At 43.3% G+C, this 25,395-nt stretch overlaps 1 pseudogene; it reads left to right on the plus strand.

Annotated features, from left to right (window-relative positions):
- The window catches only part of LOC123191856 (uncharacterized), a 79,198-nt pseudogene that overhangs the window by 53,655 nt on the left and 148 nt on the right, over positions 1-25,395 (plus strand).

The following is a 25,395-nucleotide window of genomic DNA, read 5'->3' on the forward strand; positions in this document are numbered from 1 at the left end:
GGACGGGCCAGCCTACACGGTTGCTTGCTGGGGTTGCTCTCTTCACACTCTCTCGCACAAAACGACTGTGGCCACATCTCTAACATCCCGGTGGATCACGTCCGCTTGGGGAAGGGGTGGATGCTTAGTGTAGATGCGGTGGCCGTCGCCGACGGCGAAAACCCATTGTCGGCATGTCCCAATTAGGGGTCCCGCCGTTCTCTCTCACAAAGCCGGTGAGGTTGCCTTCGTCCCTTGCTCACTGCTGCGACGTGGGCAGTTGCCACCTCCCACCGCCCTCCTCAAGGTTGAGCTACGTCCCTTAGGTACAACTCCCTTTACAGTTGGCTTGCACCACTGCTCCAGCTGCCCACATCACTCCCTGTGGATATTTCTCTACTTCTTTGCCCCGCACATACCTCTACTGGCTTCTACGTACTGTATTTGTGATGAGTTTATGTCTCATCAACTAGTCTTGGTAATCTTATTCTAATCACGCGTCTTCAATTTCTTTTGCCACGGGGATGCTCATCTCGATTTTGGTGAAACTGCACAAAATGATCCGATGGTCAAAAGGTTGCAAACTTCATTTATTAGGAAGCTCGAATGTTGCCAGCAAATTGAAGCCTGGTCAGGGTTCACGATTCAAGGGCCAGGGACTGCATGGATCATTTTTTCTTTAGCTGCCGCTGTTCCAAAATAAGTGTCAACTTTAGTAGTAGTACAACTTTGTACTAAAGTTTGCACAAAGTTGAGACACTTATTTTGGAACGGAGGGAGTACATATTTGCTATGATCTGTCAATCATTGAGATGCAATAGCATGCATGTTAGTCTCCTTTATATTTGATGAAATGTTGCAACGGGCAACCTTGGACGCAAGATACATGTAACAGAAGCTGGAAGCTTCATAGCATTGTACAAATTTATTCGTTGATAAATTACAGTACGTACTATACTAGTACTTCCTCCGTTCCTAAATATAAGTCTTTGTAGAGATTTCACCATGAACCACATGCGGATGTATATAGATGCATTTTAAGTGTAGATTCATTCATTTTGTTCCGTATGTAGTGGAATCTCTACAAACACTTATCTGCTAGTAATAGCTAGCCCCCACTACTAGGAATTCTCTATCCTCTCCTTGAGCCACATCATCAAAATTGATGTAGCCGTTAGATGAAGTAAATCAGTCCATAATAGCCGTCTGATCTAGACGTTGAGAGGCTCCGCACTAAGCCACATGCAAGCATGCAGAAATACCGTGGCACATGCATGTGAGTGGGTTTTAAATCACATCAACATGTCTGCATGCAAGCATGCACCGGTATCATGCATGTAAGTGAGCTTTTAAGTCCCATTAACATGTCAAAAAGAAAAATATAATCCCATTATGCAGTAGGAATTGGCTGATCTTTTTTCCTTACGTGGGATGATCTAAATGATGATGGGAGTTTATTTAGTTTGGCTACCACATTTGTCATGCGGTTATAGAGTTTTTTTAGTTCTATGAAATTGATAATTTTGCGCAGAGAGATATACCGATGTTCCGCGGCAACGCGCGGGGACTCATCTAGTAATATTTAGGAACGGAGGGAGTACTATGTAAAGAGTTAGGTGTCGCACGGTGATAGTGTGAAGTGGGCCATGTAATCATTGAGCATGTGTGTTTTCACTGCTCTTGCACGCCTCCGCTGTATGAATGGAGAAAATTGTAATCTAGTACTAGTACCTCCTTTAGATGAAAGAGTGGGACATCCAGCAGTCCTGCCACCTCAGTAATAAAGACCAATGAGCTGTCAAATCACATAGACCCAGCAGTAAGTTGGACGGACGAAGCAACCATCACTCTTGCGCCAGTGAGAGGTCGCGTCTGTTCTGCCCGGGCATGAATGCGGCACCGATTCTTTGGAGCGGCACTGACCATTTCGGGCGGGAAGCGCGCGCGGGCGATGGAGGGGCTTTGGGTGGGCCAGGCTGGTCAGGAGTGGGCGTGGCAGCTGTCCGCATGTCCCTACCAGACACGCCCGGAAACGAGAGGATGCACCAACTCTCGCGGCTAAAATCGTACGCTACACAACATCTCTCTGTAGGAGTAGGTCGATCTGTCGCTCTCTCTAACACACACATGTTGTTAAACACACACACACACATACGCACACGCACGCACCTTGGTCCCGTTACACCTTCTAACGTGACTTATTACACCTAGATGGAGGGAGTAGTAAGTATACGAGATACGGTGGCACACTGACTTAAGTCGAATACAAGTGCCCAAAATTTGTGTGCATGTTATAATAAGGATTCACTTAAAATAGTACGTGAGAGAACAGAGGGATCAATTGGACAGTGTTCCCGAGCAGTAGCGAGATGTGTGAGGTAAGATTCACCGCTGGCGCTTTTAATTTTTCTTATTAATTTGTTTGTTTCACCCTCTGACTGGTGGGACCCAACATACTACGTGGAGAGAGGTAAGGTGACTAAGGCTGCATTATTTCTGCACCACTGTGGATAGTCTTACCACCAAAGCCACATGACACGATTATGATTGAAATCCCAATGACTCCCACACACACAAAAAAAACACAGCATGCTTGTATAAAAGGTTATTTCCCTCTCGTTGAACATAACGGGAGGGTTGTGTAGCTGGTTAGCCTGTTCGCTCATCAAACTTGAGGTCTCGGGTTCGATAACTACACTTGAGCATAATTTGTGCCAGGAGGATTCTTTGACTGGTCAAAATGTTTTCTAGGGTTTGCATGCTTCACACTCTCTCTCCAGTATATATATTCACGCTGGAGCCTCAGCGCTTGTAGTTGCTCTCTTCACACTCTCTCGCCCTCTCCCGCTGGAGCCTCAGCGCTTGTAGTTGCTCTCTTCATACTCTCTCGCCCTCTCCAGATCTAAACAAGACTTCGTTGGCCTCTCTCTCCCCTCACTGCTGCTCAAAGAGCCGGCAGGATCCGTCCGCCGGGAAGGGAAGGAGGCTTAACGCTGTCGCCATCGGCGAGGGACTATCGGTGCAGCTATTCACTTTCCACCCAGTGGCGGTGCGGGAGGGCCTCCGACCCCTTCTTCTTCGTCGTCGTCCCGTCGCCAACCGAACCATGCCCCAAGAACCTTAAGGTATAATTTACTTACTCCACAAGCATTGCTCTAGCTGCATGTACACCATGAATCTAGGACGTGGTTCAAACAGGAAAGGAGTGAGGGAAAGTAGTGGGAAAAGTTGTATATAGCATGAATCTAGGACGCGGTTCAAAGAGGAAATGAAGGGAGAAATTTGTATAACATGAATCTAGGACGTGGTTCAAAGAGGAAAGGAATGGGGGAAAGTAGTGGGGAAAGTTGTATCGCATAAATCTAGGACGTGGTTCAAAGAGGAAAGGAAGGGGCAAAAGTACTAGTTCAAAAAGGAAAGAAAGGGACAAGGCTGTAGAGTTTGAGGAGGACTAGATTTGTGCGCTCACATAGGGAAAGATGTGTAAAGATAACCAAACTGGGACCAACACAAATATGCTCCTTGGTTGTTTGTTCTTTATTGCAATAGACTGTGCATGACCACAGTACATCGGTAGATGCACATGGTGCTGGTGCGTCCACTGTCCCGTGCAACTCATTAGCTGTTGTTAATCTAAGGCCCTGTTTGGTTAAAAACTCCCTAGTCCCTACCTGCTTGGTTCCAGGGACTAAACATGGACTAGAGGTTATTAAATGACATGTAAAAAGACCATGTTACCCCTAGTAATGAACTAATAGAGACAAGGTGCGATGCGTGGTAGGGGCAAGTGTTGGAAAAATTCCCAAAAAGACTCCCTCGGGGTCTTCTTTCTTTAGTCCCAAATGCCCACTTTTAGTCCCTAAAAGTCCCTCATGTTTGGTTTAGATGGGACTGACACAGAGTTTTTTTAGTCCCTACACCAAAATGTCCCTGTAAACAAACACCCTCTAATAATGCCGCTGGAAAATTGATGCAATCCCACAGTTAAAAGCAAATTACATGTTTAACGAATTTTATTGTTAATATAATCTCTATGTTAATATTAATCAATGCCACCGTTTGAGAAATGCTACTATCTTACTTTCTTTCCCATTTAGATAAGGTAGATGCTTCTTTTTGTTGGCTTCTGTGTCATCCACCGTTATTGACCACTAATTGTTTCCTTTGCACCTCTGTGTAAACAGGGTTATCTACTTCACCTCGTTGCCATTGTGACCTTTTGTTGCACTGCACAAAACACTTTTGTTTTAAGAGTGTTTTGTGCAGTTCAACCAAAATGTCACACCGATAACGTTGCTTGATCTTAGTGGAACTGCAGAAGAGGAGATCTTACTTCCTATCCGTTAAGGAGAATTTGGTTCAGATCTTCTTCTTGTGAGTTGTTTGAATTCCGCATCATGAGAGGTCAGTACTAGCCTTCTTTCACATGATTCTGTAGTGTGCTTTCATATGTTGTGCTACTTGTACGATAATGTTGCTTGATTTTAGTGAACTGCACAAATGGAGACAAGACTTCCAATCTGTATGTGCACCGTAATATCCCATTGAGGTAAGATAAGGATATTTCACAACTGCTGGCCTGTATGTTGCCACTTCCATCAAAAAATTAAGTTTAGTACTATACTTGTGCTCCCTAATTGACATGCCAAATCTTACATTGAAGGCGAAGCTTGTCTGTTATTGAACCAAGTGATGAAGGGGAAGAACAAGCGGAAGAAAAACAAAAATCAACTCCTGGTGCTGTAATGAAGCACTGGAACTGTGATGACACAAGTAATGATATAGTTTTGCATCTTAATTTATTGCTATGGCTGGAGCGAGCAATTGTTTTGCCACTGATTTGATGCAACTCTTAATGTAATATGTAATTATCTCTATGGGTGTTGTGCTACTGTTTAGATACTGTCATGAAAAAGTGGTATTGTCCTTGAGAAGTGCTTCATCTATGTTGTTTTAAATATTTCCTTTTCTTTTTTTCGAGCAAACAGGGATGCTAGCATTTAGTAGTCCTCTTGTCTTTGCACAACAGGATCATCTTCCTCTGAAGAAGAATATGGAGTACGTGAAGTGACTAGTTCCGATTATGCCAGGATGAAGAAGCCATGTCTATCTTCTCATCAGAAGGAGCAGTAGAAGGATGGTTACATTACTCCCCACAAGACCAAACTAACTTCAGCTCAGAAGGACTGACAAATCTCCATTTTTTTGCTGTGATGCGTGAGTACAATGTTGTTCTAGGATTCTTTCTAGTGAGTTCCATTTTTCTAAAAGTGTGCTATACATGGACCATGTATGTGCCTGTTGAAACTGTCAATTCATAGTACAGTTTGCTTTATACTAATCACTTTTTTGTATTTGTGCAAACAGGGGTGCTCAACTTGATTTCAATGGGAACTGCACAAAATGTTCATGAATACATCGAATCATTCATTTCCACCACAAGAAAGGAGGTGTCGATAAGTTCAAGGCGTTGCAACATATAAGGGCGAAATCATACAAGCTACGCGTGAATTTGGTTGATTTTGGTGGAACTGCACAAAAAGAACAGCTAGTTTATTTAGCACGAGGTGCCATGTCAATGTCCGAACTGATGGCAAACCCTGCCCATTCCACAATCGTAGGCATTTGATATTTTGGAATGGGACAACCTTGTCAAATTTTGCTCATTGATTTTAGCAAGACATGCGTTTGATATTTTCGAATGGGACGCCCTTTCCTATCAATAGCGTCGATCAATTTTTTCTTTATTCTTTAGTTGTGAAGTAAATATTGCCTCTGACATGTGAGCCGCTGAGATGCATAATCATCGATTGTTTTGAATGTTCTCTATGAATTGCCAAGCCTGTGTGTTTGATTGCAATGTACAAAAACGCTAAAAAGCTGCTCAAACTCTTTGTACTCCTTCTGTTCCTTTTTACTTCGCACATTGTGAAAGTGCATACTTTTTTGTATAAGATTGGTCAAAGTAGAGATACTTTGACTGCAGACAAAACTTGTATGCATACTAGAAAGGACCGGAGGGAGTACATGTGAAACTGCTGCAAATGAGGTGATCACCCTGGGAATAATGCTAGTACGTATTGTTTTGCATGTTCATCCAATGCCACTGATACAAGAATTCGAACTAATCGAAATAAATTCATTCATACATGGTCGGATTTCATATAAACATGCCAGATTTCATTACATTTCATACATTCTTCAACTAAAAAGGGGTGCGCTAGAGGTATAATTAATTAACCGAAGCTACCCAACTGTGTCCCGCTGAGCCGAACAGAAGCTTCAGTGACTTAACTGCAGGTGCAGTTGCGTAACTGACATGTGGCCTATTGGGCCCATGAGTCAGTCAGCCAACTGCACCAGCAGTTAAGTAGAAGCAGCGTTCTTCTCCAGCGCAGCTCTCCGACTCCACGTCGCCGCCAAGAAGCTAACCGGCCATCAATGGTCAACCCGCCTAGCTTGGCTTCAACCGGAGGGTAGCAGCGGTGGCCTTACTTGGACCCGAGTGGCGGCGACCTACCATGTTCTACTCTTCCTCGTTTTTTGTGTGGCTCGGCCTCATTGGTAGCGGGGCGGGGCCTCGGCGGAGCCGGCGATGTCCTCTGTCTCGTTGCCGGTGGGCGGCGCCTCAGCGAAGCGGTGGAAATCCTCCCCCATGTTGCCGGTAGGGTGGGGCCTCGGCTGAGCCGGTGATGTCCTCTGCCTCGTTGTTTGTGGGGTGGGGCCTCGGCGGAGCCGGCGGTGTCCTCTGCCTCGTTGTTGGCGTCGCGGGGCCTCGGCGGAGCAGGGCCTCGTCGACGCCAGCGGAGCGGGGACTCGTCGGAGCCGGCATTGTCCTCTGCCTCGTCCTCGGTCTTGCCAAACAGCGCCTCACCCGCTTCATAGCCCTCTTTGCTAGCCTCTTTGTAGGCGGTGATGACCCACTAGTATAGGGGATCTATCATAGTCCTTTCGATAAGTAAGAGTGTCAAACCCAACGAGGAGCAGAAGGAAATGATAAGCGGTTTCCAGCAAGGTATTCTCTCCAAGTACTGAAATAAGTGGTAACAAATAGTTTTGTGATAAGATAAGTTGTAACGAGCAACAAGTAACAAAAGTAAATAAAGTGCAGCAAGGTGGCCCAATCCTTTTTGTAGCAAAGGACAAGCCTAGACAAACTCTTATATAAGGAAAAGTGCTCCCGAGGACACATGGGAATATCTTCAAGCTAGTTTTCATCACGTTCATATGATTCGCATTCGGTACTTTGATAATTTGATATGTGCGTGGACCGGTGCTTGGGTGTTGTTCTTACTTGAACAAGCATCCCACTTATGATTAACCTCTATTGCAAGCATCCGCAACTACAACAAAAGTATTAAGGTAAACCTAACCATAGCATGAAACATATGGATCCAAATTAGCCCCTTACAAAGCAACGCATAAACTAGGGTTTAAGCTTCTGTCACTCTAGCAACCCATCATCTACTTATTACTTCCCAATGCCTTCCTCTAGGCCCAAATAATGGTGAAGTGTTATGTAGTCGACGTTCACATAACACCACTAGAGGCTAGACAACATACATCTAATCAAAATATCGAACGAATACCAAATTCACATGACTACTAATAGCAAGACTTCTCCCTTGTCCTCAGGAACAAACGTAACTACTCACAAAGCATAAACATGTTCATAATCAGAGGGGTATTAATATGCATATAGGATCTGAATATATGATCTTCCACCAATTAAACCAACTAGCATCAACCACAAGGAGTAATTAACACTACTAGCAACCTACTAGCACCAATCCCGGACTTGGAGACAAGAATTGGATACAAGAGATGAACTAGGGTTTTGATATGAGATAGTGCTGATGAAGATGTTGATGGAGATTGCCCTCTCCCAATGAGAGGAGCGTTGGTGATGACGATGGCTATGATTTCCCCCTCCGGGAGGGAAGTTTCCCTAGCAGAACAGCTCTGCCGGAGCTCTAGATTGGATCCACCAAGGTTTCGCCTCGTGGCGGCGGAGTTTCCTCCCCAAAGGTTGCTTCTTCTTTTTTTTCTCAATGAAAGACTTCATATATCAGAAGATGGTCATCGGAGAGCCACCAGGGGGCCCACAGGTAGGGGGCGCGCCCTAGGGGGGCGCCCCCACCCTCTTGAGCAGGGTGTGGGCCCCGTGGTCTTCATCTTTGGTGAGGATTTTTCATTATTTATTATAAGGTGTTCCGTGGAGTTTCAGGAGTTGTGGAGTTGTGCAGAATAGGTCTCTAATATTTGCTCCTTTTCCATCCCAGAATTCCAGCTGCCGGCATTCTCCCTCCTTATGTAAACCTTGTAAAATAAGAGAGAATAGCCATAAGTATTGTGACATAATGTGAAATAACAGCCCATGATGCAATAAATATTGATATAAAAGCATGATGCAAAATGGACGTATCAACTCCCCCAAGCTTAGACCTCGCTTATCCTCAAGCGAAAGCCGATAACAATAAATATGTCCCCATGTTTAGAGGTAGAGGCATCGATAAAAATAAAATACGGACATGAAGGCATCATGATTATTCTCGTAACAGCAACATATATAGATATTGTCATATGATTACTTATGTTCAAGTGATGATCTATTCACAATGCAAAAGTATGAATCAGAAACCTTATTGAGAACCAACAACTATAACCTCAGTCATTGAAGCAATTGCAATTTATCATAACATCAGAAAGAGTCTATGTCAGAGCTAAAAAGCAAGTCCACATACTCAACTATCATCTAGTCCTTCATAATTGCTAACACTCACGCAATACTTGTGGTTACGGAGTTTTAATCGGACACAGAGAAAGATAGGGGCTTATAGTTTCGCCCCACAACCTTTTACCTCGAGGGTAATGTCAACAGTAATAACTCATGCCCCACTACATCCAATTAGATATATCTATCAGGATCTACCAACACACTGTGCTTGCCAAAGGATAAAATGTAAAAAGGAAAGGTGAAGATCACCATGACTCTTGCATAAGGTAGAAGATAATAATAAAAGATAGGCCCTTCGCAGAGGGAAGCAGAGGTTGCCATGCGCTTTTATGGTTGGATGCACGAAATCTTAATGCGAAAGAACGTCACTTTATATTGCCCCTTGTGATCTGAACCTTTATTATGCAGTTTGTCGCTTTTATTACTTCCACATCACAAGATCGTATAAAGCTTATTTTTCCCACACTAATCATACATATTTAGAGCAATTTTTATTGCTTTGCACCGATGATAACTTACTTGAAGGATCTTATTCAATCCATAGGTAGATATGGTGGACTCTCATGGCAAAACTGGTTTAAGGGTATTTGGAAGCACAAGTAGTATTTCTACTTGGTGCTGAGAATTTGGCTAGCAAGAGGGGGAAAGGCAAGCTCAACATGTTGGAGGATCCATGACAACATACTTTATCTCGGATATAAGAAAACATAACTCATCATGTTGTCTTCCTTGTCCAATATCAACTCTTTAGCATGTCATATTTTAATGAGTGCTCACAATTATAAAAGATGTCAATGATAATATATTTATATGTGAAGACCTATCTTTCTTTATTACTTCCTATTAATTGCAACGATGACCAAAACTATGTTTGTCAACTCCCAACAACTTTTAAATCATCATACTCTTCCTATGTGAAGTCATTACTCTCAATAAGATCAATATGAACTTTTGTTTCTTTTTATTTTTTTTCTCTTTTCTTTTCTTTTATTTGGGATCATGGCAAAAATAAGCAATCCCTTGACACAACACTAATCTTTATTATATAGCTCACGGACTCGATTACATAGAGAAATCATAGGGCAAAACTCAAAACTAGATCATGCCATAAACTTTATTCTACTAGGTCGAAATACTACTAATAGGATCGAACTAAGGAAAACGGTAAAGATAGGAGTTGTGATTGTGATACGATACCGGGGCACCTCCCCCAAGCTTGGCAGTTGCCAAGGGGAGTGCCCATACGCATGTGATTATATCTCCTTGGTTGGTGAAGAAGGTGGAGGTGATGGATAGTCGCACATCGAGCGTAAGAGGTCCTCTAGCTTGCGAATAATGCCCTTGAGTGAAAAGATATGCTCCTTCAACAAAATATTTTCACTTGTGAGATACTTGTTTTGAATACGAGTTAACTCAATCATCTGGAAATCCTCGATCTCAGTTGGGGTAAGAAGATTGTGATCAAGTTGAAGGATGTCTTCTGTTGCCGGAGCTTGGTTCTCCGTGGCCTTCTTGATCCCTTCATCCTTGTTGATCTCCATGGGCTCTTCCCTCTTCAGCTCTATCTTCATTAGCCAAGCATCTTTGTCACCGTTGTTGGAGGAGGGGGACGACATGATGCCTGGCCTTGACAACCCTGACAGAGAACAGCCCAAAACAAGAACAGAGGATATTTGCGTGATACGGGAGTCAAAACCTTCAGTAGAATATATAGTGAATTTTTACCGACCAAAATACGTATCATGCAAGAAAACAGAGTCCGGAAGGCACACGGGGTGATCACGAGGTAGGGGCACCCAGGGGGGTAGGGCGCGCCCTCCACTCTCGTGGGGCCCTCATGTCCTTCCCGGACTGCTACTTATTTTTCTATTTTTCTAAATATTCCAAAACGGAGAAATATTGCCTTAAAAACTGTTTTGGAATCGGTTTACTTACCGTACCACATACCTATTCCTTTTCGGAGTCTGAAACGTTCTGGAAAGTGTCCCTTATGTATTCCTCCGGGGTTACGGTTTCAATAATATTGGTTTCAACATTTATTGGATTACCTGAGATATAATGTTTGATTCTTTGACCGTTTACCACCTTCGGATTTGTGCCTTCGAAGTTGTTGATTTTTATGGCACCGGAACGATAGACCTCCTCGATAACATAGGGGCCTTCCCATTTAGAGAGAAGTTTTCCTGCAAAAATTCTTAAACGAGAGTTGTATAGCAATACATAATCACCTACATTAAACTCACGCTTTTGTATCCTTTTGTCATGCCATCTTTTAACCTTTTCTTTAAACAACTTGGCATTTTCATAAGCTTGGGTTCTCCATTCATCAAGTGAGCTAATATCAAATAACCTCTTTTCACCGGCAAGTTTGAAATCATAATTGAGCTCTTTAATAGCCCAATATGCCTTATGTTCTAGTTCGAGAGGTAAGTGACATGCTTTTCCATATACCATTTTATACGGAGACATATCCATAGGATTTTTATATGCAGTTCTATAGGCCCATAATGCATCATCAAGTTTCTTGGACCAATTCTTTCTAGACCTATTAACAGTCTTTTTGCAAAATTAATTTGAGTTCTCTATTACTCAATTCTACTTGACCACTAGACTGAGGATGATAATGAGATGCAATTCTATGATTGACGTCATATTTAGCAAGCATTTTACGGAAAGAACCATGAATAAAATGTGAACCACCATCAGTCATTAAATATCTAGGGACTCCAAACCTCGGAAAAATAACTTCTTTAAGCATTTTAATAGAAGTGTTACGATCAGCACTACTAGTTGGAATAGCTTCTACCCACTTAGTAACGTGATCAACATCAACTAAAATATGTGTATATCCATTAGAGGCAGGAAAGGGTCCCATATAATCAAAGCCCCAAACATAAAATGGTTCAATAACAAGTGAATAATTCATAGGCATTTCTTGACGTCTACTAATATTACCAATTCTTTGACATTCATCACCAGATAGGACAAACTTACAGGCATCCTTGAAGAGAGTAGGCCAATAAAAACTGGATTGCATTACCTTATGTGCAGTTCTATCTCCCGCGTGGTGTCCTCCATAAGTTTCGGAGTGGCACTTGCGTAGGATCTGTTCATGTTCATGCTCAGGTACACAGCGTCTAATGACACCATCTACTCCTTCTTTATAAAGATGTGGGTCATCCCAAAAGTAATGTCTCAAATCATAGATGAACTTTTTCTTTTGTTGGTATGTGAAGCTAGGTGGTATGAATTTAGCAACAATATAATTAGCATAATTAGCATACCAAGGAGTACTACGAGAAGTACTTATGACATTTAATTGTTCATCACGAAAGCTATCATCAATAGGTAGTGGGTCATCAAGAACATTCTCTAACCTAGATAAGTTGTCTGCAATGGGGTTCTCAGCTCCTTTTCTATCAACAATATGCAAATCAAATTCTTGTAGCAAGAGAACCCATCTAATAAGTCTAGGTTTAGCATCTTTCTTCTCCATAAGATATTTAATAGCAGCATGATCAGTGTGGATAGTTACTTTAGAATCAACAATATAAGATCTGAACTTATCACAAGCAAATACAACTGCTAAAAGTTCTTTTTCAGTAGTTGCATAATTTCTTTGAGCATTGTCTAGAGTCTTACTAGCATAATGGATAACATTTATTCTTATCAACTCTTTGCCCTAGAACAGCACCTACAACATAATCGCTAGCATCACACATAATTTCAAAGGGTAAATTCCAATCAGGTGGCTGAACAACAAGTGCAGAGACTAATGCTTTCTTAAGTATTTCAAATGCTTCTACACAATCATCATCAAAAACAAATGGTATATCTTTTTGTAATAAATTAGTCAGAGGCAGAGAAATTTTTGAGAAGTCCTTAATGAACCTCCTATAAAATTTGGCGTGACCAAGGAATCTTCTTATACCTTTGATGTCCTTGGGACATGGCATCTTTTCAATAGCATCAACCTTGGCTTTATCAACTTCAATACCTCTTTCAGAAACTTTATGCCCCAAGACAATCCCTTCATTTACCATAAAGTGGCACTTTTCCCAATTCAAGACAAGATTAGTTTCTTCACATCTCTGTAAAACTCGATCAAGATTGCTCAAGCAATCATCAAAAGAAGATCCATAGACGGAAAAGTCATCCATGAAAACCTCACAAATCTTTTCACAGAAGTCGGAGAATATAGCCATTATGCATCTTTGAAAGGTAGCAGGTGCATTACATAAACCAAAAGACATACGTCTATAAGCAAAAGTACCAAAAGGGCAAGCAAAAGTAGTCTTTGATTGATCTTTAGCCGACACAGGTATTTAAGAGAAACCAGAATAACCATCTAGAAAGCAGTAATGTGTATGTTTGCATAATCTTTCTAGCATTTGATCGATAAAAGGTAAGGGTTAATGATCTTTCTTAGTAGCCTTATTTAATTTGCGGAAATCAATTACCATCCTATAACCTGTAATAATTCTTTGTGGAATCAATTCATCTTTATCATTAGGAACAATAGTAATACCTCCCTTCTTAGGGACACAATGAACATGACTTACCCACTGACTATCAGCAATGGGATAAATTATACCTGCCTCCAGAAGCTTTAGTATTTCTTTTCTTACCACTTCTTTCATTTTAGGATTCAGACGTCATTGAGGATCACGAACTGGTTTGTCATCTGCTTCCAAATTTATTTTATGTTGACATAGAGTGAGACTAATGCCCCTAAGATCATCAAGAGTATATCCAATAGCAGCACGGTGCTTCTTCAGAGTTTTCAATAATCTTTCTTCTTCATGCTCTGAAAGGTTAGCACTAATAATAACAGGATATATCTTCTTTTCATCAAGATAAGCATATTTAAGATTATCAAGCAACGGTTTAAGCTCAAACATAGGATTACCCTTAGGTGGAGGGGGATCCCCTAGGATTTCAACATGCAAATTGTGTTTCAAAATGGGTTCCTATTTAAAGAATACTTCATCTATTTACCTTCTTTCATTCATAAACATATCATTCTCATGGTCTAGCAAATATTGTTCTAAAGGATCACTAGGAGGTACGACAGAGAAGCAAGACCAATAATTTCATCCTTACTTGGCAATTCTTCTTCATGGTGTTGTTTACTAAATTTAGAGAAATTAAACTCATGAGTCATATCATCTAAGCCGACGGTAACAACATCCCTTGTGCAATCTATGGTAGCATTAACAGTATTCAAGAAGGGTGTACCAAATATAATGGGACAAAACCTATCTTGTGGGGAACCAAGAACAAGAAAATCAGCAGGATATTTAGTTTTCCCACACAAGACTTCAATATCTCTAACAATTCTCATTGGTGATATAGTATCTCTATTAGCAAGTTTAATAGTGACATCAATTTCTTCTAACTCAACAGGTGCAATGTCATGCATAATTTCTTTGTATAAGTCAATAGGTATTGCACTAGCACTAGCACCCATATCACATAAGCCATGATAATAATGATCTCCTATTTTGACAGAAATAACATGCATGCCTACCACAGGTCTAGGTTTATCTGTATCACGGGGTTTAGCAATTCTAGCAGTTTCATTATAGAAGTAAATAACATGCCCATCTATATTATTAGGTTCAACTTTAACTTGCTCAGGAGGTGTATATGTTTTAATATTTCTTTGACGAACCACAGTTGAAGCTTTAGCATGATCCTTTATTCTAACAGGGAAAGGTGGTTTCTCAACATAAGAAGTAGGAACAATAGGATCATTATAAGTGATAGTATTTTCTTCAACTTTAATAGGTGCAGCTACTTTTACTTCTATGGGAGGATGATATTTAAACCACTTCTCCTTGGGGAGATCAACATAAGTAGCAAAAGATTCACAGAAAGAGGCTACTATCTCAGAATCAAGTCCATATTTAGTGCTAAACTTACAGAAAATATCGGTATCCATAAAAGATTTAACACAATCAAACTTAAGTGTCATACCTGACTCCTTACCATTGTCGAGGTCCCAATCTTCAGAGTTGTGTTTGATTCTTTCCAATAAACCCCATTTGAATTCAATAGTCTTCATCATAAAAGAGCCAGCACAAGAAGTATCAAGCATGGTGCGATTGTTACCAGAAAGCTGAGCATAAAAATTTTGAATAATCATTTCTCTTGAGAGCTCATGGTTGGGGCATGAATATAACATTGATTTAAGCCTCCCCCAAGCTTGAGCGATGCTTTCTCCTTCGCGAGGCCAAAAATTATATATATAATTGCGATCACGATGAACAAGATGCATAGGATAAAACTTCTGATGAAATTCCAATTTCAATCGTTTGTAATTCCAAGACCTCATATCATCACATAGCCTATACCATGTCGATGCATCTCCCCTCAAAGATAAGGGGAAGACCTTCTTCTTAACAACATCTCCAGGTACACCTTCAAGCTTAAATAATCCACAAACTTCATCCACATATATTAGATGTTCATCAGGATGTTTTGTTCCATCTCCTAAAAAAGGATTAGCTAGCAGTTTTTCCATTATACCCGAAGGAACTTCAAAGCAAGTATTTTCATTTTCATTTTCATTTTCAGTAGGTTCAGTAGGTTGAGGAGCAACTCTTTGCTCTACTGGTCGGGGTGAAGATACCCCGAATAAGCCCCTCAGAGGATTACTTTCCATAGTAACAAGTGACAGTAAATTTCAGCACACTATATAAATTTTTCCTTACCAAATTCCACCTACCAAAGGCGCTTCACTCCACGGCAACGGCGCCAGAAAAGAGTCTTGATGACCCACTAGTATAGGGGATCTATTGTAGTCCTTTCGATAAGTAAGAGTGTCGAAACCAACGAGGAGCAGAAGGAAATGATAAGCGGTTTCCAGCAAGGTATTCTCTGCAAGTACTGAAATAAGTGGTAACAAATAGTTTTGTGATAAGATAAGTTGTAACGAGCAACAAGTAACAAAAGTAAATAAAGTGCAGCAAGGTGGCCCAATCCTTTTTGTAGCAAAGGACAAGCCTGGACAAACTCTTATATAAGAAAAAGCGCTCCCGAGGACACATGGGAATATCGTCAAGATAGTTTTCATCACGTTCATATGATTCGCGTTCGGTACTTTGATAATTTGATATGTGGGTGGACCGGTGCTTGGGTGCTGTTCTTACTTGAACAAGCATCCCACTTATGATTAACCTCTATTGCAAGCATCCGCAACTACAACAAAAGTATTACGATAAACCTAACCATAGCATGAAACATATGGATCCAAATCAGGCCCTTACGAAGCAACGCATAAACTAGGGTTTAAGCTTCTGTCACTCTAGGAACCCATCATCTACTTATTACTTCACAATGCCTTCCTCTAGGCCCAAATAATGGTGAAGTGTTATGTAGTCGACGTTCACATAACACCACTAGAGGCTAGACAACATACATCTAATCAAAATATCGAACGAATACCAAATTCACATGACTACTAATAGCAAGACTTCTCCCTTGTCCTCAGGAACAAACGTAACTACTCACAAAGCATAAACATGTTCATAATCAGAGGGGTATTAATATGCATATAGGATCTGAACATATGATCTTCCACCAATTAAACCAACTAGCATCAACCACAAGGAGTAATTAACACTACTAGCAACCTACTAGCACCAATCCCGGACTTGGAGACAAGAATTGGATACAAGAGATGAACTAGGGTTTTGAGATGAGATGGTGTTGATGAAGATGTTGATGGAGATTGCCCTCTCCCGATGAGAGGAGCGTTGGTGATGACGATGGCGATGATTTCCCCCTCCGGGAGGGAAGTTTCCCCGGCAGAATAGCTCTGCCGGAGCTCTAGATTGGATCTGCCAAGGTTTCGCCTCGTGGCGGCTGAGTTTCATCTCGAAAGGTTGCTTCTTCTTTTTTTGCTCGACGAAAGACTTCATATATCAGAAGATGGTCATCGGAGAGCCACCAGGGGGGCCATGAGGTAGGGGGCACGCCCTAGGGGGGGCGCGCCCCCCACCCTCGTGAGCAGGGTGTGGGCCCCCTGGTCTTCATCTTTGGCGAGGTTTTTTCATTATTTATTATAAGGTGTTCCATGGAGTTTCAGGACTTTTGTAGTTGTGCAGAATAGGTTTCTAATATTTGCTCCTTTTCCAGCCCAGAATTCCAGCTGCCGGCATTCTCCCTCTTTATGTAAACCTTGTAAAATAAGAGAGAATATACATAAGTATTGTGACATAATGTGAAATAACAGCCCATAATGCAATAAATATTGATATAAAAGCATGATGCAAAATGGACGTATCAGGCGGCCGCAGCCTCTGCCACCCGCATGCGGTACCGCCAGGGCTCGAGGCGGCCCTTGCGGGCGGAGCGGTACGAGTCGAGCAGCGCCTCCTGCTCCGCCCGCTCCACGGCGATCTTCTCCTCCGCCTGCAGGTGCTCCTGGAGGAGATGGTGGTTGTAGGCAGTGTCGGCCTGCGCCTCCCGGAACTGCTCCTCACGCATCTGCCTCACCCTGTCCATATATTAGGCACGGGCCTCGCCGATGGTCATGGTGCAATGCACCGGCGAGGATGGCGCGGAGGAGGGGGTTGGCGCCGGATCATCGACTACCATGTTCTCCATTGGGACGTCGTCGTCCTCCGGCTGCCTGCCGGCCAGCCGGTCGGCAGGAATGGCTGCCATCTCCTTGTGGTCTGTCGTCCGCCCGTCCCGAAGAGCGCTGGAGTGCGAGGAAGCCATGATGGGCAGTAGTGGTGTGGACAGGAGAAAGGGAACGAATGCGGATGACTACGGCTATGGCCGGCGCAACAGTTTATATAGCAATGGTGGGCGGGCGGAGGGACGGACGTGTGGCGCCGGAGTAGCCGCCTCGGCAACCGCGTATCATTAATGTAGGCGACAGATGGACGGACGGACGACACTTGTGTCGTTTGAAGGCGGAGCAATCGCCTGCACCGGAAAGCGGGGCGGGCGGCGCTGACTGTTTCGGGCAGAAAGCGCGCGCGGGCGAGGAGATGACTTTACTTGGAGAGGATCACAATGGGGACCCACTAGGTCCATAGCCTCACGTACGCAAGTGCCTCCTTATTATATATATATATATATAATTTATTTTGCTTCCTTCTGCTTTCCTGATATCATGGTCCCACACCATTGCCAACATATGTAGTAGTCAATAAATGAGAGAATTGCACAAGAAGCGGCCGACAGCTGGGACCAAGCAGCTCGAGCAGTATTTGTGTTTTTGAGATGTGAGCACTTTAGAGTTTTTCGATGTTTAGCCCAGATATTAATTTTTCTCCTCTGAACAACAATGAAAACATCGCTGCAGGTATTAACTGGGTGGGTTGTGGCCCGTCTAGCCCAGGCCAGATATCCAGCCCAAATATTAATTTTTTCAAGCTGAAAATGGCTAGCCTAGCTATACTTTTTTTAGGAATACGCAGACAAGGTCAAGCTGTTATTCTCCGCCCTGCTGGGCTGCAAATCTTTCCTAGGAGGGATGCATTAGGCTTAACAAGAAAGTGGGCTTTAAGAAATAATAAATGGGATGTAATTATAAAAACTGGGCAGTAACTATAAAAAAATGCACCAAACACGTGATTACTTTATAAAATATTATTTTTGGATATTGAAAATTTTAATTTCATTAATTGTTGCGAGCACAATGTTTCGTTGGATTTTTACGTAATATAAATTTATATTGAAATTGTATTTAATCTGACTAGAAATTTCGGGATAAAAATATTTCGGATCCCATCAAAATGTGGGAAATTTTATTGAATTCTGTTTTGAACGGTTGGTTGAAATGGGCTGTACTTTTAACAAATTGTAAATGGGTTGTAGTAAATTCCATTAGAATTCAAAAATGGGCTACACATTCTTACAAATCTCAAATGGGCTATAAGTTCTCTGCCACACACTTCTGGCCTTACTAAGTTGATGCGTCCCCTAAAAAAACAGAGTTGACGCGTATGCAAGGCTTTGTCAACTTATAGTCAACACATGGTTCTAGCAGAAGTGGCCGTTGGATGTCCATCTAACGGATGCCGTGCTTCTTCTTCAATCTCAGATATTCTAGCTTCACCCGCCCAAAAAATGATTCCTCCCCCTAACATCTGGGGGCCGCCATTTCGGAAGCTGACCTGTGGGCCTACTAAGTTGACATACCAAGGACTTTGTCAACTTAGTCAATATAAATGATTCTAGCTGCAGTGACCGTACGATGTCCATCCAACGGCCGTCGTGCTTCTTCAACCTCTGGTCTTCTTGTTCCAGCCGCCCAAAGCAGCGTCGGTCGTGCCGCCTGCTCCTGCCTCCCGTGGTCGGCTGTGCTGCCCCGGAGGCCTCACCGCCCCCTACTACTCCCACCGCTGGCCAGACCATCCCTCCACTCACCCACACCCCCTGTTATTCAGCGGCGACGGCAGCGCAGCCGAACCAGTGAACCCTCGTACTCCTCTCCGCGTGTGCATCCACTGTCGCGTCTTCCCCGGCTCCGCGTCGTCCCCTTCCTAGGCCTCACCGTCGTCCACCGCCCTGGTGCTCTCGACGCGGTGTGGTCAACGTGGTCAAGGAACGACTTCCATCGGACGTGGACTGTACGTGGAGAGGCTGACAGCTGGGTCCACGGCAGCCGCAAGGAAGTGCCTCCTTATTACGCGCAAAATAATTATTCCTCCACCTGATAGCGGGGACCCACCAGACAGGCCACCGTATTTCGTGAAAAAATGATTCGCCCCCTGACTGCTAGGACCCACGAGCTACATCTTTGCACGCAAGGAAGTGCGTCCGAAAAAAAATGATTCGCCCCCTGACTGCTGGGACCCACCAGCTACATCTTCGCACGCAAGGAAGTGCATCCGGAAAAAAAAACAATTCACCCCCCGACTGCTGGGACCCACCAGCTACACCTTCGCACGCAAGGAAGTGCGTCCGGGCAAAAAAACGATTCGCCCCCCTGACTGCTGTGACCCAGCAGCTACACCTTCGCACGCAAGGAAGTGCATCCGGGCAAAAAAAACGATTCGCCCCCCTGACTGCTGGGACCCACCAGCTACATCTTCGCAGGCAAGGAAGTGCCTGACAGCCGGGACCCACCTGGTCGAAGCATACGTAGCATTGTCATTCTAGTCGCGAACGTGTACGTACATACTGGTCGATGTAGAGGCGCGCACGTAGCATGTACACATACATACAGCGGCCAGGGTGCAAGAAAGAAATACGGCCACGTATGTGTACATACGGGCAGGGTCTCGAACGCCTACTCGCGCATACGTACGGCCAGGGCTCGTGTACATGGCTGGGTCGGAACAGAGAAACAGCGTCGTCGTCGTGTTCATGGGGAGGCAACGGAATGCGTCGTGTTCATGGGGAGGCAACGGAATGCGTCGTGTTCATCAGGAGACAACGGAATGCCTCGTGTTCATCGGGAGGCAACGGAACGCGTGGGAGCCAACCGGCTGGGTCGGAACGGAATGCGTGGTCGTGTTTATCGGGAGGGCTTGGACGGAACAGGCGATGAAAACGAGGCCTGGCGTACCGCAGAATGGAGGAAACGGACCTCCTACGGTCGAAACGGAGGTCCTGTTGATCGGGAGGGTGTGGCATATCGCAAAACGAAGGAAACGGACCTCCTACGGTCGAAACGGGGGTCCTGTTGATCGGGAGGAGTGTGGCGTACTGCAAAACGGACGAAACGGACCTCCTACGGTCGAAACGGGGGGTCCTGTTCATCGGGAGGGGTGTGGCGTACCGCAAAACGGGACTCCACGGGATACTGTTCATCTCCACCGTTGACCTGCTCCAACCTCCACGGGCTACCGTAGACCTCCTCCAACCTCCACGGGCTCATGTTCATCCAGCCTTCACTGCGCGCTACTCCACCGGCTACTGTTCAACCACCCCTCCACCGTCTACTGTTCATCCAGCCCTCCACACCACGGGGTCCTGTTCAACCACCCCTCCATGGGCACCCCTCCATCGTCTACTGTTCATCCAGCCCTCCACACCACGGGGTCCTGTTCATCCAGAGGCAACGCCACCGCTCACTGTTCATCCAACCCCCCCTGCAACACTCACTGTTCATCCAATCGATCGGCTTCAGTTAGCAGCAGTAGCGAAGGAATCATTCGACCGGGTTCAGTTAACAGCCATCGATCGATCGCTCGGGTTCAGTAACGCGTAGCCTGCAGTGCAATCGCTCGGGTTCAGTTAGAGCCCAACGCCTCGCTCGGGTTCAGTTAGAGCCAACGCCTCGCACACACACGCGTACGTGTACGAGAGAAATGCGCATCTCTCCGCCCCGACCTCCCACCGTAATCGGGAACTCCCTGAAATTTTCCTCGCCCTGGCTTCTACCATGATTTTTTCCGTCATGGACGGCCCAAAGAATGTCATGCAGCTGCGTCTCCGGCCTGCCCAGGACGAAAAGCCCATTTTCTGTCATGATTTTTTGTCATAGAAGTAGGATCCCACCACATCTATGATGATACTGGATTTTGTCACAATTATCGTCATAGAAGTGTCATATGTATGACAGAAAAATTTCGTTCGGCCCAAAATGTCACGGATGTGTTTTTTTTTGTAGTGTTGTTGCATACATGTTATTTTCCAGCCTTCACACGGAACACAGATAGTCATTACTTCACAGTCTATCAAACTCTTGTCTAACTAAACATTGTTTACCTTGCAATAGGAATGGTCTATATGCAGAAATGTGGTACTTCCAAGCTTGAGGATGCTGGTGACTGTTATGCCATGACTGAATGCTGGTTACAGGCAGCTGAAGCTTACTTGAAAGCTAAATGCTATACCAAGTGTTTCTCCATGTGCTTGAAAGGAAAATTATTCATTCCGGGGTTGCAATTCCTACAACAGTTGAAGGAGGAATGTTTGGTCGAGAATTCAGAGTCTGTCGAGCTTTCTGCAGTTAGAAAGATGTATCTAGAAAATTGTGCCCAACATTATTTTGATACAAAGTTTCTTTGTAGCTCAGGCTACATGGAACCTCTTATCCTCAACCCTCCAGCCTTGCTTTGAGATCCGTACTCTCCAACTAACTAACAACAACAAGATTTCTCTTTTTTGTTTCTCAAAAATGAAACAACATATGAACTTCAAACTTTGCAGACCAAACAAACATTAGAACATCAATGTGTGAAAAAACTTTCAGATTTTTTGGTCTGATATAAATATACAAAATGAGATTTTCTTTGAATAAAAATATTATTTCAAGTATTTAAAATGCATGAAAAAATCTGAAAGTTTTTTCCTATATTGTAGTTAGAATGTATTGTTGTTCTGCAAAATTTGAAGTCCATATGTTGTGTCGTTTGAGAAAAACAAAAAAGATAAATGTGTTTGCATGGATCTTGATGCATAAATGGATGGCAAAGATAAGGGGTACCGTGTAGCCTGAGCTACAGAAAACCACACTCTTATTTTGAGCGTGGAGACATCAAGAACATTCTGCCATTTATTAAGGCTTTTGGTTCTATGGATCATGCTCGGGCATTTTTAAACTCTAGGAATCTTGTTGATGAACTGCTCAAGTTAAATATGGAAGTGGGTTGTTTTTTTGAAGCTGCAGGAATAGAAAAGGATGGTACATATGTCTTGCAAGGAGCAGACATGCTTAAGTTCACGGGGCAATTTACGGATGCTACAGATTTTGTTGTCTGCGGTGTTGTTACCAAGTCTCTGCGGTCTTCAAATAGGAGTATGAGTTGGTCTAACACAATTGCAGTGAAGACCATTGATATGGCAAATGAAGTCCACGCTTGCTGCTTCTGCTATGATAAGTATGGAGCATGTGCACTGAAATGTGAGCCTAAATCCCTTGCCATTTTAAGTTGTGCCTTCCTTATGGGCCGAGAATCTGGAAACTTGTTAGTAGAACTTGTTGGTGCTTGTTTTCTTCTTGGTGTTCATCTCCAGTCTGAAGCTTCTGGATACAATTTGGGGTTAGCGGAAGGATCACAAAATGAAAGGTGTCGTAATGATATGCTGGCCTGTAACCAGATATCACCTGAAACTCTATTATATGTATGGAACTATTGGATGTCAATCGTAGTTAAAGTACTGTCTCATCTTCGTCACTCTGATGGTCAAGAATCAAATGATTGTGCAATTACGTATGATGATCTTTGTGCTAGATACTTTGGGTTGATAAAAGATGGTGCGAGTGACCGATATCTGGTTCCTAGTAACATGAACTCAAGTTATCTTTCTGACCTAGCAGGCATAGGGGCTGTTTGGATTGCAGCCCTCAGATGCCGATCCAAAATTTTGGTCGTTGACTAGGCTTGGCATTCTATTTGGATGGGCATCAATTTTTTGGTGCGCCCAGCCCACCTCAACTCCTTCAGTTCAGTTTCACGCCAAATCATTGGCAAGTCTGGGGTGGCCAATTCATAGGCTTTTTGCACCACGATGGCAACATAGGTTGGATGGATTCTATCCAGTTTCATTCATATGTTCAGACTTTCTGGATGCATGAGCTACATTCAATTAGTTTGACTGTGCTCGATTAGTTATCTTGCATTCAATTTTCTCCGAAGCAAGCATCTTCATATGCCCTGGGGAGAACTATCCTTATCATGTATGAAGTTGCAATGTTTCTGAAGGGGCTAGAGTTTGGTCTGTCAGAAAGTGACAAACCAAGTACCATAAAGTTAAGAAGCTTCTATGTTCAGTGCGAAAGGTGCTTCTTTGAGTTCCTTTCTCATGTTTGGAGGGATGGGACAGTGAAGCCCCTCTTGTCTATGCTTGACTTACCAACTGCATATGCTCTGATTACTGATTCCCTTGGCGCATATCTCAGGCCAACAAATAAGAAACTGACTCATGGGCATCTTGGAAGAGTTGCCATGTTTCTGCTACATGTAGGACCATGCAGATCACGTCAGTCGGATGATCTGTTGTTTTCAAGACTTCTGCAATACATGGACAAAGAATCTGAGTGGGCAAAAAAATTTCAGCCTTTGAAGATGTTTACATTTGCTGGTGGGTTTATGGGCAGACCCCCCTTGATCTTGAACTTTAAGCTTGCCCTTGAATTTACGATGAATGCAAACTGGACAGCTGAACCGGACTACATATCCCCAGTATGCTATGTGGATCTCATAGAGTTCCTTGGTTTCTTAGCTTCATCGTATTCTTTACCGACTGGTTGTGTATTTTGCGCAAAATCTATTCTAGTCAAGGTGCTAAAGTGTTGTACCAGCGCAACATACCTCTTTACGTTCCCTAGGCCAGGTTTGATTCTAGAAGAAATGCCATTATCAGAAATACCATTATCAGTAGGACATTTCATATTCCAGTCAGTCAGGAATCTCTTGTCAAACAGGTGTATGATAAAAGAGTGGTTTCAGAAGACTTCTACCCCGACTAGTTCATACGCCCGAGTCCTTCAGAGATTAGTCCTCATATTTATGTTGTTACACCAAATCTTAAGGTGGGGGATTGCTATGAGGTCACACATTTCCTTCGGATGTACCATGTTTTTGAGGATTTACCTTTGGGGTTCTCTCAGAAGATTCTTCATTCTTTGCAAATGAGTTCTCAAACACTTAGCAACTTCAGAATGGTATTTGTTGATGCACTCGCAGCAATTGAAAATCACATGGTAGTTATGACTTCAAGCAAAGTCCGGCCAATCTTTCGGGACTTAAATGCTGACATAATTAGCAGAGCAGATTGGAAAGATATTGAGAAGATAGTTGACCGTTTTTGTCCAGAAGACTCAAATACCATAAGTAATGAGAATATTCCCTTCTGGGAGAAATTGGAGGCATTTCGAGTCAGCAAGCATTTCCAGGTGAGTTTCGTATGTTTCAATGTTTGTTTTGTTACCTTCCAGTTTGTTCCAATGCTCCACAAATGCCAAGTTTTTTTAGTATATTCTAAAAGTCAAGCTCTGCAGAAAGATGCATGGATTATTATCAAATTCCTCAGAAGTGCCCTTTCCTGGGTGGAGCAAAGAGGCCCTCCAAAAAAGATGGATGAACAATTGTTGGAAGAGGTTAGACACATCTGCAATGAATTTGAAGAGCGTTCTGCTAGGTAAGCAAATGTTTAAGATGATAATGTAGTATTTCAGTTGAGAGGACAAATGTGAATGTAATGTTGTAATAATGCCCCTCCTTTTTTGCATGATATATACTACCTTTTTGTGAAAGGTAAATGACTGTGTTACATATCTCGTAAAAGATTCAAATTTGAGCATGCACATTGTTTGTTTTTTTAGAACGAAGGCTCAAGCAGAGCCCGGCTTTGAATTAACAAAGCCATCAACCGGCCAGGAAAAACAATTGCCCTTACAATGAGAAAGAAAAACAAAGAAACTGAAAACGGCAGATACAAGGTGCTACAAAAGCAGCCTACAAGCACCTCAACAGAAAGCACAAGAAGAAACTACAGAAAAACTAGCTTAATGCCGAGGGAGCCCTTCAACGCGAATGACACACCGAAGCAAGACAGCGAGAGAACTTCAAGAGGAGAACCCGCCTAGTGGAGATGAACACGCCCTCATCCACTCCGAAAAGGAGACCACCGTCATTGAACCTTCCCTCTCCAATTCTGAAGGGGACCCCTGCCCCTCACCCTGGATCGAAGGGCGCCGGACTGTCGGAAATCGAAGCAACTCACCCTAGAGCAAGGAACGGTATATATTCTGGAGCACCTTG

Source organism: Triticum aestivum, chromosome 2A (assembly GCF_018294505.1).
Source record: "Triticum aestivum cultivar Chinese Spring chromosome 2A, IWGSC CS RefSeq v2.1, whole genome shotgun sequence".
Classification (NCBI taxonomy): domain Eukaryota; kingdom Viridiplantae; phylum Streptophyta; class Magnoliopsida; order Poales; family Poaceae; genus Triticum; species Triticum aestivum.